This window comes from Botrytis sinoallii, assembly GCF_014898435.1.
Source record: "Botrytis sinoallii strain Bc 23 chromosome Unknown BSIN_021, whole genome shotgun sequence".
Taxonomy (NCBI): domain Eukaryota; kingdom Fungi; phylum Ascomycota; class Leotiomycetes; order Helotiales; family Sclerotiniaceae; genus Botrytis; species Botrytis sinoallii.
The window spans coordinates 912,410-927,165 of record NW_024066048.1 but is presented as its reverse complement, the minus strand read 5'-3'; positions in this window follow the sequence as shown (position 1 = coordinate 927,165).

The window sequence follows — 14,756 nt, the reverse complement described above, 5'->3', positions numbered from 1 at the left end:
TAGCATTTTGAGATTCTATAAGCCTAGTCATTCTCTTAGCATATCGACAAATTGGCGATGCAGGAGAACTATTGTTTGCTAGAGCTGTATTAAAAATCTGATTTGCTTGCCTTAGTTCTGTTCCATCTGGAAAAGAACTTTTGAGTATAAATAAATCTAGATCTTGATTGAGGGTTCTCATTTGTGAAGTAGAAGGTTACTAGAAGGAATTAAATGGTAATGAATCGAGTACTTTTTGTAGGGCAAAAGGTACTAAACCAGCTTCTCTCCAGTTAGCTTTAATATTAGAAGAATTCAATGCTTTTTTTTAATATTTTGAAAGAGTTCTACCTATTCAGCTCTTTGGATTCGCTTTACACCAGCTCGAGAATATCGATCGACCTCTAAAGCATGATATTGTTTCATTGGCCCATACACCGCAATATCAAGTGGCTGAAGCAAGTGAGAGTAATGAGGAGGTAATATAAGTAAATCGATATTATTATTTATACAGAAAGCAATAAAGCTACCTGTAATATGGCTTGAATGGCTATCCATGATCAAAAGTCGAGGTCGGTCACCTGACACTTTCTTGGATTCTGGTTCGAAAACCCTTTTAACCATTCTAATCCATGGCTATTTGAGGTCCATCCATTTGTACTAGTAGAGAACTACCAGCTTTGAGGTGTGTCCTTTGGAATCCATACAGAATTCGTATTCTGAGCCTTGAAAATGACTATAGGTGATAGAGCATTTCCAGCTGCATTGATACATTCAAATGCAGTTATCCATTCTTGCTTGCCAGCTGTAACTTTCCAATTCGATTTCTGAGTAGAATCAACTATTATACAAGTACTTTGAATACTTCCAACTCCAAATCCGGTTTCATCCATATTATACATATCATCTAATTCATACTTTTGCTTAATGAGACACATGCGAAACGTGTCAAACCAAGTCTGAATATTCTCCGGAGTTGCTTCTTTAATCCGATTAAACTCTAATTGATATAAATAGCATGTTTTAAGTTCTAAATATCGTTTTTGGAATCTATAGATCCATTCGTGGTCTATAAGTGGAATTTCTATCGAGGTAGGATTTCGAGATGACGCGACCCGAACGCGTCGAAGACGAATTTCGTCGGCCATTTCCTTCACCAACATAGGTGTAGCAGGGAATCCAGTGATGGTAAGTCGTGAAATCCATCGTACAAGAGTATTTTCTTCTGCGTTTGAAAGAATTTGAGCCATTTCGTGGTTTGGGAACGTGTTTTCTTCCCAGCCAGCCTATCAGCTAGGGTAGACTTAGGGACTTCAAAATGCTCTGCAGCCTTTCTAATTGATTTAAATTCTTTCAATTGAAGTGAAATTATAGCCTTTTGAAGCTTCTCTTCAATTTGAGCAGATGTAGAAGGTGATTGGGTATGCATAATAAAAGTTATTGCAGTTTCAAGTTGGTGATGGGCTAAAAGTGTCCGAGTTCCCCATACGTTACGTTACTAAAAATAAGCTATTAAAATAATTCTAAAAAAACCTTTAAAACCCAATTATTCAGCCTTAAAAGTATATAGAGTTATTATATTTTTTAAACTATTTTAAAAAGATTAGTGAAAGGATTTTAGCTCAAAGATTAGGCTATTTAATAGAAATTATTAATTTATTATATAAGAGTCAAATTGAAGATTGATAAAAGAAATCAGTAATTAATACAGCCCTTTTTCTAATTACCGAAATCAAAAGAAACAAGTAAATTTACAAAAAGACCTCAATTCTATTATAAATATAAAGAAAGCCTTCAATCATATTTCAAGAAATTGATTATTAGATATTTGTAAGAAATTGAAACTGTTAATGAATCTCATCTCCTAAATAGTCTCTTTTTATAATAAAAACAGCTAAAACTTTCTTTCAATAATCAAATCAAATCCTTCAAACCTATTTCAACCGGAATATTATAAGACAGTTCAATTTCTCTAATCCTTTTTCTAATATATATTAGAGAATTATTCTTTCAAAATCGATTAAATTTCTTTTTTATATTAACAATATTGCTTTAATTACAAACTCATTCTTATAGAAAAAGAATATTAGATTTCTTGAGAAAGCTATAAAGCAAATCTATAAATTCAATTCGAAAAGTATGATTCAATTCGATTTAATAAAAACAGAATTAATATATTTCTTAATATTCAAGTTAATCAAAAACTTTCTAATTACATTATTCAATTCGGATATTATTAAATCTTAATCTTTAATTAGATGGTTAGATATATAGTTCGATTCAAATCTTAAATTCAATCAATATATCAATATCCGAATTATATAAGCAAAAGAAGTCTTTTATCGAATAATTCGGCTAGCAAATATTGAAAAAGGTCTGAGTCCTAAAGCTTTTTAATAATTATATATAGTTTGTGTAACTAGTATAGCTGATTACGGATTAGTGATTTGGTAGAGAGGATAAGTTTATTTTAAGGATAAAATGTAAGCTTTTTAAAACCTAGCTCTCTGAAAGATATTAGAAGTTTTCAAAATCACTTCAATTCTTTTAATGAAAATCGAATCGGGATTAAAATCAGCAAATATCCGATTAGATTCAAATATCAAGCAATATACTTTTCGATTAATAAAACTTTTATTAAATATCCAATCAATATCGAAAAAGCTATTCTAGTATATCAATATACTAATCAGAAAGCAATTAATACTCCTCAAAGAAAACTATACAAATCAATTCAACTTAATAGAATTAAAAAATCAATTAATAAAAAATTTGATTCATTCTCTCTCAAAAAGATTATTCATTTTCACTTTCCTTCATAGAAAAAGGAAATCCCTTTCAAAATTAATATTAGTCAGACTTCAAAAGAAAATACAACAATACTCCACAATATTATTCTTAACACAAAGATCAAAATACTATTTACATTTATACAAATACCTCTTGTTAGAGTAGATAATAGCAATGAATCAACTAGGTGTAATGTAGCACAAAGACTTTTCATTAATTCCTCTAAACTATAAAATTCTACAATTTATAATTGTATGCGGATTGGCATCAGCCCCGGGGTAAGCCCGCAAAGCTACTCACGTGTCCTCGCCAGCCTTTACACGGATTGACCGTAACAGAGCCCCCCATTTTACACATCGCACCCCGAAACATATATATTTACCTCCCAAAATCGATTCGTAAAACACAAGAAAATGAGACGCCGTATAATCACATCCGGACCGCATTTCAAAAGAAAATAAGAACACCATGAAGTCACAAATAATCAATAAACAACATTCCAACACATTCACCACTCTCATCGATAGATCACTAGAAGCCCTATAAATTCCCTTTACTTTCCCAAATACATTTTCCCTTTCAATAAGTCATTCTTTACCCATTCTCTTTCCAGTCCTTATTTCATCATAGCCGCTCCTCAACCCATCAGTCCCCAGGCGATTACAGCTCAATCCGCAACAAGCCCTGCTAGTCTAATTATTCCCACATATCTTCATTACTCTAAGCGCATTGCAACCTCTACCCCTAAAGATTTCTATCATTACGATAAGAATCCTAACTCCCTTTATAGTTATTATTATATCCAAAAGAAAGTCTACCAACCAATACCTCCACAATACATTCCCAATATCAATCTCATATATCAAACTCAAGCTTTTTAGCTAACTATTCCTACCGATAATCAAAAGAAACAAAATACTAAAAATATATTGAAGCACCAAAGTAAACACTACATCAAAAATATGAAAGCCTTTTTACAAAAAGAAAATAAACAAAATGATATTAAAAAGCTAGAGTTAATAAAAATACTATCTCTACTTATTATAAAGAAACTGAATCGAATAGATAATCTCATAAAGCGTTTTGTAGATTCCTATCAAGCTATTATCGATTACCCCTTGTTCCTTTATAGAATTGTTTTTTACTGACATCCTGGACTCTAGAATAATTTGCCTACATTAAATACTACTATTCCAGATTCCATTCTGAAACTAATATCCGCAATGGATTCGAATAATAAAGACAAGTTCCTTGCCCCAATTATTCACCCCCACACTCTCATCGCTCCCGCCCCGCCCCCTGCTCCCGCAAAAGGTAAGGCTTCGGGTACTGTGAATATAATAATTGGTTCGGAAGGTTATCGACCTCTTTGTATTGATACTAAATCGTTATTTTATCCCTATTCCCGTATTCGTTCCTCAATATACAAAAAAGATCGAATTAGGTATTTCGAGGAGTCCCTTTTCGGTTTTAATAAGAATAATGAAGATGATATTAGTAATAATGGTGGCGCTGCTTTTCTTTATTAGATTATTAGTGTCTCTTGATGCTTTAACATTTTTTGTATTTCTAAAGGTAATATTGATGTTATTATCTTTCAGGTAAAGAAACGTGTTTTTGGGGATTTGATAGTTTCTATTTGTCGATCTGTAATTAGAAAGTCGATCTCTCAAGCTATCCTTCCTTTTTGTAAAGCTTTTCAAATAGTTCTAAAGTAAAAGGTGGTATCGGCTGTTGTCGATTCTTTATTTGATTTTCGATATTGGGGTTATAGTGTTTTACAAAAGTTTAAGGTTCCTTTTATAAATCGTAATGTCTATATTAAAGAGTTTGATGTTCATATGGGTTCTTCTGAAAGTATTCGATTCTGTAAACACCAGTGGGTTGCTGACAACCAGTCGACGGAGGATCGATTGCCTAGTAAAGCTTCTGTAGAAGTAAAGGAGAAAAAGAATGAGAACAAGAATAAAGTTGATATACCTTCGGCGAAGGAGGGTGAGTATAACGATAGTGATATAGGTAATATTATCTTTAATATTCTTCTTCCTATACCAAATCCTTTTGATACATAGAGTAAGAGGGTTAATTCTTATTATAGAACCCTTTCAATATATTAATATAATAATGCCTTTACGACGGCGTTCTTATACTAATCAAAGGTATATCCTTATAAGGGATAAGGCTTTATGGAAAAAATAATGATAATCCCATATGCCGAATACCGACAAGGATTCAGTTAATATTGACTCTGATACCCACGAGTTGAAGCCTAAAGTATTCAAGAGATGTCAGGATGAGTTGGTATGCTTGGCAGTAGTATGCGGTATGCCGGCGAGTGAAGGGTTGTATCCTCGTTCTTGTCAGGATAGAAAACAGTAAAGGGAGGAATGTTGTGAACAGCTTCGACTTGCTGGTGGTTCGCTTATGGGTACACAGTGTAACTCTATTGTTTTGTAGCTTTTTTCCTTTTTTCTTTCGAATTCTGTATTAATAGTTCCCCCTTTTTATTATATTCCTCTAATACTTTTTTCACATTGTCCAGATTGCGGGAGGCTTCCCATATATCTTCCACTAGCTGGTAGCCCTTTTATCAAACTAGGTACTGAACATCTCTACCCTTCTTTCTATATACTATGATTTTCTTCACTTTGTGTTCTAAATGATCGTTTATCTTCTCTAATGACAGTGGATTAGCGGTATTCTATTGTTTATATTATAATTCTAGTAAGGAAATGTAAAAGATATTGTGAATCTTATAGGTAAATGGTAGCTTGAGTTTATATACTTGACCACTGATTTTTATACCTATTATTCAAAAAGAGCCTATAAATCTATCCAAAAACTTCTTCTTGAATCGAAGTTGCTTGATATTTCGAGTACTTAGTATCACTTTATTCCCGATATTATATTGCTAGGGTATTATACTCTCTATATTCTTCGATTTTCGGTTTATAGCTGTTTGTTACAGTTCTCTCAATTTATCCCTTTCTTTATTGAGAAAAGCGATTCGCTTGTGTACAGCTGGTGCTCTTCCTGTAATATCAGTATCCTTACTGATATAATGGAATATTGATAGGAATCCGTATATCACTTGAAATAGACTTGTATTTATTATACTATACCATATAGCATTATAAATGAACTCTACAAATAATAGTAGTGAAGCCCAATTGTCCTGCTAGTAATTAGAATAACAACTGATATAGTAAATCAGATTCTAATTTTGTCATTTTGTTTATCCATCAATCTAAGAATGGAATGTAATAGAAAGCTTGTATTGTATTCTGAGGTAAAATAAAAAGCTATTCTAGAATTTGCTTGTGAATTACAATCCCCTATCTGAAACAATATCTTCTGATACTCTGAAGTCTTTGAACACACTCTGCATTAGTATTTATACAAGCTCTAGCAAAGTGATTGTGTCGGGATATCAATCATGTGATCTAAAGAGGGCACCGTATTGCACTAGCACTAGCACTAGCGCTTGCACTTCTACTATATCAAGTACTAGCTTCCTATAGTTAATAATAATCAAGACGAATAATACAATCAATCATATTAATAAAACTGAAGTACTTTATATTTTAATTAATATTAAATTGATATTAATATTAATTAATGATATTACAAATTAAAACCTTGGATTCTATTAGAAAGCACTAGGTGTTTAGAAGTAGTATTCAGAATTGGTAGAAATTCTGAAGAGATTATAAAGAAAGATATTATTGTACTGGGTATAGTACACTTTCTCTTTTTATTGTGCTAAAGAATATACTCTGGATAATTGTATCAGGAAAACATATTCAAAAGAATCGATTGGTTAAGTGTAATAAATCGATTTTGTGTTCATCATGTATTCACCTTTGTACTATATATTGTACAAAGTAAATCCTTTATCTAAATACCTTTTATATATTCTTTTATACCTCTTATATCTACAATCTACCTATAACCTTCGAAATACCTACAACCTTCGAAATACTCTTATATACATTCTATTATATCAGATAGCGATAACACCCCGATTACTTTTAAGGTTATTAGCAAGGAATTATACACAAAAAAGAAAAAGGAGTATTGCAAAGAGTGGTTAAGCCTATTGAAGAAATAACAAGCTGATGGTGGAATTGTTGATTTTGACTCTAAGGAGTTTACCAAATATATTAAATTCAAGCACAAGCAATACAATTATAAGGATATCAACGATGATGAGCTAGCCGAGATCTTTTATAATAACTTCAATATATTTACAAATGAGCAATTCGCGAAGATCCACCAGTTGGATACACGAAAACTACAAATAGTATTATATGCCCAAGGGGTATGGATACCAAAATTAGGTGTTGAAGCATCTATAGCTTTATATAACCAATCACATAAATCTACTACAAATGTGTGAACGAAAGATTAAGTTCAGGAAGTTCTGAAAGATCATAATCTTAAAGAACCTAAGTTTAAATCCGGAACAATTAATAGATTCATTAACAACAATTTCGAATATAACAAAGATGATCGAAAAGATAATAAGAAGGGTAACAAAGGAGGAGATTCTAATAATGATAACAATAATGATGATAATAGAAAGGACAATAGAGGTCGACGCGATAGGGATAAGAAACCATCAACACATTCTAATACGCAATCTCTTATCAGTTTATCGAAATTCTACATCAATAAGAAGAAATATGGCGGGGACAACAATAATTTCGACTTTAAACTCTCGATATTCTATAAAATCTTACAATATACAGAAGTGCCTATGGATATATAATATAAGATATTCCCAATTATACTAAAGGACAGTGCGCTTGAGTTCTTTTATGCCAACTATGAAGCACTATCACCTACATTCAGAGAGCTTTGTATTTATATGCGGAGTAACTTTAAGGGAGAAGAGTATCAATGCAATATACTATCTAAATGGAATAGTATTATTTTCAAATCAACTAAAAAGGAGTATAAAAACAAGCCATTTAATAAATATCTTACCATCATGATCAAACAGCTATGCATGCTATAGTATCGACTTGATCCTGTTATGCGACAGATATTATATTTATACAATAAGCTTATACTAATATGTGAAGACGTTGAGGTATGCAATCTAGCTTATTTCGACCCCAAAAAGAAGGTATCTAGTTTAATTAACCAATTGCGACAATCTATTAATATGTGGGAGAGATTGTATAAGGAAGAAGATATAGTGCTATTCACTAATAGAAGATTCTGCAGCAATAATGACCGGAATAGTTCAGATGGTTCTAAAGGTTTCAGAAGCAGTAATTTCAGAAGCAACAGCTTTAAGGGCAATATTAATAGATTTCAACAATAATTTAATTCTTCAAATCAACGAAATCGTTGCTGGATATACAAAAAAGAGGGATATTGATTAACAAAGCATTCCCAGGAGGAACAGGATAAAAACCGATGTGAATATCGGGAAAAGATTAAGGATGGTAGTAACAACGCGTTTAATAAGCGCTATAACTAATGGTTAATCGAATACGAGGGAGAAGCTATTGATGCAGAATCTGATTCAAAAACCGAAATAGGATAGTTCTTTACAGATCTTGATATTAATAATACTGAAGAAAAAGCATTTTTCATTAGTTCAGAATCTGTGAATAGCCAAGAGATATTCAATTAGTTGTTAGTCAATATGATATTGTATACATTAATTAGAGACCCTGTTGAAGCTATTTTATTAGCAGAAAGTGTGATAGACATCTTTTACGCAAGTTATATAAGCAAGGAGTTCTTCGGTATATGTATCAATACAGCTTGTGCAAATAAATCTACAATTGGGATTGGATAATATCATGCATGGCAACAGGTATGCCCAGTGATGTATGATCCACAAACAGCGGGAGCGGCGAATGTACACTTTGGGAAGGGGACTGTGATGTCAATAGGTTCATTTCGTGTCGATGTACCATTTGAATGCATTGTTTTTCATATTGTAGATGTTGATATTCTATTTTTATTAGGACTTGAGGATATGAACCGGCTTAAAGTATTCTACAACAATATCACCAATAAATTCATTAATTCAACCGATTAATATTCTGTCATTAGAAGATGTGGGCATACATTTTTGATATAGAAGATGAATATGGATCAGCTTATTCAAAAGTCTATTCACCAGAATGACTGTTATTTAATAATTATTAAACTATAGCATTTACATCGACAATTCGGCCACCCATCTGCATAACACTTTTATAATGTACTACAACGCACAGGCTATAATAAAAGTAATAACGCTATAAAACATCTTATCAAATATTGCAAGCACTATCAAATGTATAATAAGTCACCCGGATGTTTCAGGTTTACTTTACCAGAGGATACTGAATTTAACTATATTATATACGTTGACGTCATGTATATTGCAGGCGAACTAGTTCTGTATATTGTCGATGAGGCAATATGCTATCAAGTAGTTCGGTTTCTTGAAAATGTTTCAGCTAAGTATATATTCGATACTCTTCGAGAGTACTGGATTAATGTATATGTGGGACCACTAGATTATATTATTTATAATGTAGGAAAGAACTTTGTGAGTAAAGAGTTTATTCAGAATACAAAATCTATATCAATCATTATCAAGAGTATATTAGTTAAAGTATATAACTCTATAAGCATAGTGGAGAGATATTATTATTCCCTATGCTGTGTATACAAGATCTTGACTAAAGAGCTTGAAAATAACAATTTAATAAAAGCAATAATCCTGTAAATAACAGTGAAAGCTGTGAATGATATAGCCGGACTGAATAGGCTTGTTCCCACACTACTAGTTTATGGGATATACTCTAGATTGAGTAATATTAACCCACCAATCCCGATAATTATTTAATGTGTGAAAGCTACAAAGAAAGCTATGGCAGAAGTACATTATATATGAGTTAAAAGATAGATTACAGAAACGCTCAGACTAAGGAATAGATTATCTATGATATTAGTTCTTACTTTATTGTTTAATTTATAAGTTTTAATATAGAAAAAAGAAAAAGGTAACAATACATTAGGCAAATGGATTGGATTATATACTCTAATTGAAACGAATAGGGAAATATATAAAGTGAAACTCATTAATGAACCAACTAAATTTCGATCTACATCTATACAACCTTTTTATGAAGAGCCTGAAGAAATCGAATCGAATAACAGTAATAATATAAATGGTGATAACAATGGTGACACTATAGTAGTTAATACATCACGAATGGAAACACTACGACCACAAACACCACCGTCAGCGGTACAATCAGATATACAACTACATTATTGCATAAGAAGCAACTTGACTAATATAATCAATTTGACAAATATCGACATTAAGCTACCACCACCGCAATTAATTATATTCTTGCAAGATGATATACCTACACAATATAAAGAATCACGACACAAGGAAGTTAACAAATTAATAGAAAATGAAGTCTTTAAAATCATTTCAAAAGCTAACATACCACCCGGAACACAATTATTTAAATTACGATTTGTTGATGAAATAAAAGAAGAAAACACTAATAAAGTATACGCGAAATCACAACTAATGATTTAGGTATACCAAAATACAGGCAAAATTACTATTTTGATGTAATCACTGATTATTCAACGTGTTAGCCAGTGTATTATACTTGTACTTATCACTATTTTGCAAGCGTCAAACAAGTATATTCAGATCTATTTACGGGATATCACACAGGCATACACCCAATCAACCACGACTTTGAATAGATCTATTTATATGGAAGTATTAGAAGAGGTCGGACTTGATTTCGAATATATGCTATACGTCATAAAACCCTTGTATGGTGTACCAGAAGCAGGAAATCATTGATTTGAAACTTATCACAATTACCATAGAGATAGACTAAATATAACGCAATCTACATACGATCCCTGTTTACTTTACTCCAATGATGGCATCGGCATTGTAGGATTACAAACCGATGATACTCTTATAGTTGCAGATGAAAGATTTGTATAATTAAAACAAGAGTAGTTAGAGAAAGCCAGATTTATAGCTAAAAATAGAGAGCAACTTACCAAAAATTATTCACTTAAGTTTAATGGTAGTTTAATCACTTTTAAGAATAATAGAATCTATCTAAATCAGAAGAAATAATACAATAATTTCCAAATAATTACACTGGGGAGCGTTGATATACAGAAAACAAAAGGAAAGATTTGAAAGAATGTTATTTCGAAAAACCAATATGTTGTTCAATGTGCAAAAAATATGTATATTGTAATAGTATATCAATCAGAGGTATTATACCATCTTTTAGTTACTGCCCAGATAATAGATTCAAAGGAAGAAGATATTATTAAACTCAATAAGGTTATTAAATGGCAGATGGACAATTTAAGAAAAGGATCAACCTTTATATCTCTCGATATGGATTCTATTGAATTAATTGTTTTTATCGATATATCCTTTACTAATAATATTAATCTATCTTCACAAATTGGCTATGTCATATGTTTAGTAGATAAATACAGTAATACTAATATTATCCACTAGACATTGATTAAATACAAGAGAATTACTAAAAGTATATTAGCTTTTAAGCTATATGCACTAATTCTAGATTTCAATATAGGTACTACTATTAAGGGCATTATTAATGCTATTCTCAAGTTTAAGAAGTAAATACCGTTAATACTATATATGGATTCTAAATCACTATATGATTTATTAACTAAGTTTGGTATTAACACAGAAAAGCGTTTTTTAATCGATATTATGACTATATGATAATACTACGAGAATAAGGAAATCGGGGAGATTAAATAAATTAACGAGAAATCGAATCCTGCGGATGCTATAATTAAAAACAATATATGTCAAGTTTTAAAAGATTTGATTGATATTAATAAAATAGTTATTAAAGTGACATATTAAATGAAAAGAGAATAGTAAAATAAGAACTAAGGGAGTAGGAATAGAACACTGTGTTTAAGATTGAATAATGGGCTTAGGTATATGATTATATTCAACTTAAGAGTTGTTAGTGTCGGGATATTAATTATGTGATCTAAAGAGGGCACTGTATTGCATTAGTGTTAGTATTAGTGTTTGTATTTTTATATATCAAGTACTAGCTTCCTATAGTTAATAATAATCAAGACAAATAATACAATCAATCATATTGATAAGACTGAAGTACTTTACACTTTAATCAACACCAAGTTGATACCAACAGATTGCTTTATTGATGGATATATATCAGGCAATTTTCATAAATCTATTAATAACTATTAGAATTGTATCATAGATGTTTTTATTTAATTTCAATAAAGATAAATTTGTAATAAAATCTATAGTTATCTTTTTCCAAGATTCACGGAGTATAGAGAGGGTTTGCAACTCGCTATAAGGTTTATGCCTTTTGACAGCGGTTTGCTGGTATATTGTGTATATTTTAATATATGTTTTTATATCTTTCCTCATTAAAGACCAAAAGTATTTAGATCTCAAGATTTCTAGAGTTTTAGAAATATCCTAATGTCCACCTGTAGGATTATCGTGATAGGCTTTCAGGATTTCTGTTCTTAAAGCAGAATCTGGTAATACATAGGTGTTCCTATTATATCTAAAAAACCCATTAACGCTTACCTGCCAAAATAAGGTAATTTTAGTAAAGCGTAGTTTTTGATTCAGATACTCTTTATTCTTTATAAAATCGTTATCCGCTTAAAGCTGCAATAAAGCATTTCTCATTGTTTCTGATATTAGCTTAAATACTGTTTCGTTTTCTGCTAAAACGCAAGCTATTTGATGTGGTATTGACTATTTGCAACCAGCTTTAATTAATGAATTTGATTATTTACAGAACAATAGGCCACACCCTTCCCTTTATAAAAGGCCTATAACGTTACACAGGGGCTTTGTTTTCTTAACAGAGAAACTTTGAAACAATTTTATAATTATTGATCTATTTCTCAATTTATTCTGAAGAATTGAAAGTATATCATTAATACCCTCCATATCGATAGCGTAATTGGGGCGGCGCGATAGCCTATTTGCAGGATTCAATTTTCCCGTCCTGTATACTATCTCGAAATCGTATACAGCCAAAACCTTCGCCTACCTTGTTTATCAACTATTCAGGCTTTTCTTTATCATAAAGTGCTGGAAACTATTGTAATCCGACTTAATTATAATAATATATCAACTTCCTATTGTATAATAACGCCATTATACAAAAGCAATATATATCGCTAATAATTCTTAATCGTAAATGAAATATCGCTATTCTACTGAATTTAGCTTTCTCGAATAGAACACGATAGAGTGCCACTATTAAACCAATACATCTTTGGTCTTTTCCAAGAAAAGCTATGATAATACACAACTTAATGCAAAGATCAAAGTATCGGTTTTGATTATTATATAGAGTAAGGAATTGAAATATTAGAAAATAAATATCAATATAAAAGCTCTTTTTGATATTTCAAATGCCTTTTGTATTTTGTTAATCCACTTAAATTCAATCACCGTTTTCCCTTTCTATATTCCTTTTATTAATGCAATTATATTGTGGGCTACCGCTGAATAAGCCCTAATAAATCATCAATAAAAGTTTGTAAAGTTAAGGAATACTTGTATATTCTTTAGGCTATTAAATATTAACTATTCTGTAATAGTTTGAATACATCCAGGTTTTATTGTAATCTTTTTAACTGAAATAACGAATTCTAGAAATTCGATTTTATTAATATAGAAAATATATTTCTTTAATTTTGCAAAAAGTTTATACTCAATAAAATGTGCAAACACCTGTCGGATATTTGCTATATATATGGTTTTATCTTTGGAATAGATTAGAATATTATTGAGGTATATTATATATATATTATCCGCTAACCCTACTAGCGCTTGATTGATATATATCTGAAATATTGCAGGAGTATTAATAAGACCGAAAGACATTACCTTATATTTATATTAGCTATATTATATACAAAACACTGTTTTCCATTTATCGCCTGCTTTTATACAAATACAATAATATATATTTCTCAGATCTAATTTAGTGAATATAGTACCTTATCGGAATCGGTCTAGGGATTTACTAATAAGGGGTAAGGGAGTTCGATCCTTTTTTGTAATCCGATTAAGCCTTTGATAATCGATACATAATCGATGGCCTTCCCCTTTCTTTGGAACAAATATGATAGAAACTCCTACCAAGCTAATAGATCTTTTTATTCATCCTTTTTTTTGATACTTATCTAAATATTCTTGTAGTATTGCTGACTCTTTCTCTGATAAGGAATAGATTAGGCCTTATAAAGGGATTGAATCGGGCTCGAGGTTAATGCGATACTCTATAAGGTGGTATTCGGGTAAAAGGCTACTTTCTTCTTTAGAAAAAGCTTTTTGTATTCTTAGAATTCCTCTGATATTTTATATAAGGTTAATACAAGTATTAGGCGGTCCCCTTTTATTTTTGGGTGTAATACTATCTTGTTCGGGAAGATTGCGAAGATTGCTTTGCTTTCTTTTATTTTCTGATAAAATTCTTTTGCAGGAATGATCTTAAGTTTGCCTAAGATACAGCGGTATCAGAGTGATATCGATTTTCAATTGATATCGGGATTGATTATTTATAACCATAGAAAATCTAGGATAATATTTATCTGTAATAAGTCCAGCACTATTGATATGAAATTATAAATATGGATTCTCCTTTTTTCTTTTTCATTTTTTATTTCAACAAAGAATTTGTAGTCCCCATATAATGTAATTGCAATACCATTCGCTGACACAAAGAAAGTGCTTTTCTTAATAGGAATCCAGTCCCACTCAATACACTTACTTTGCTATATAATATTAGCTTGCACTCCCAAATCGATAAAGCATTAAAGTATTATCGATTTACTATTATTATTAAAGATTGCTGTAACTATAAAGATTGTTTGCTTTTTCTTGTATAAACCCAGCATCAATAGAACACTTATTATAATTG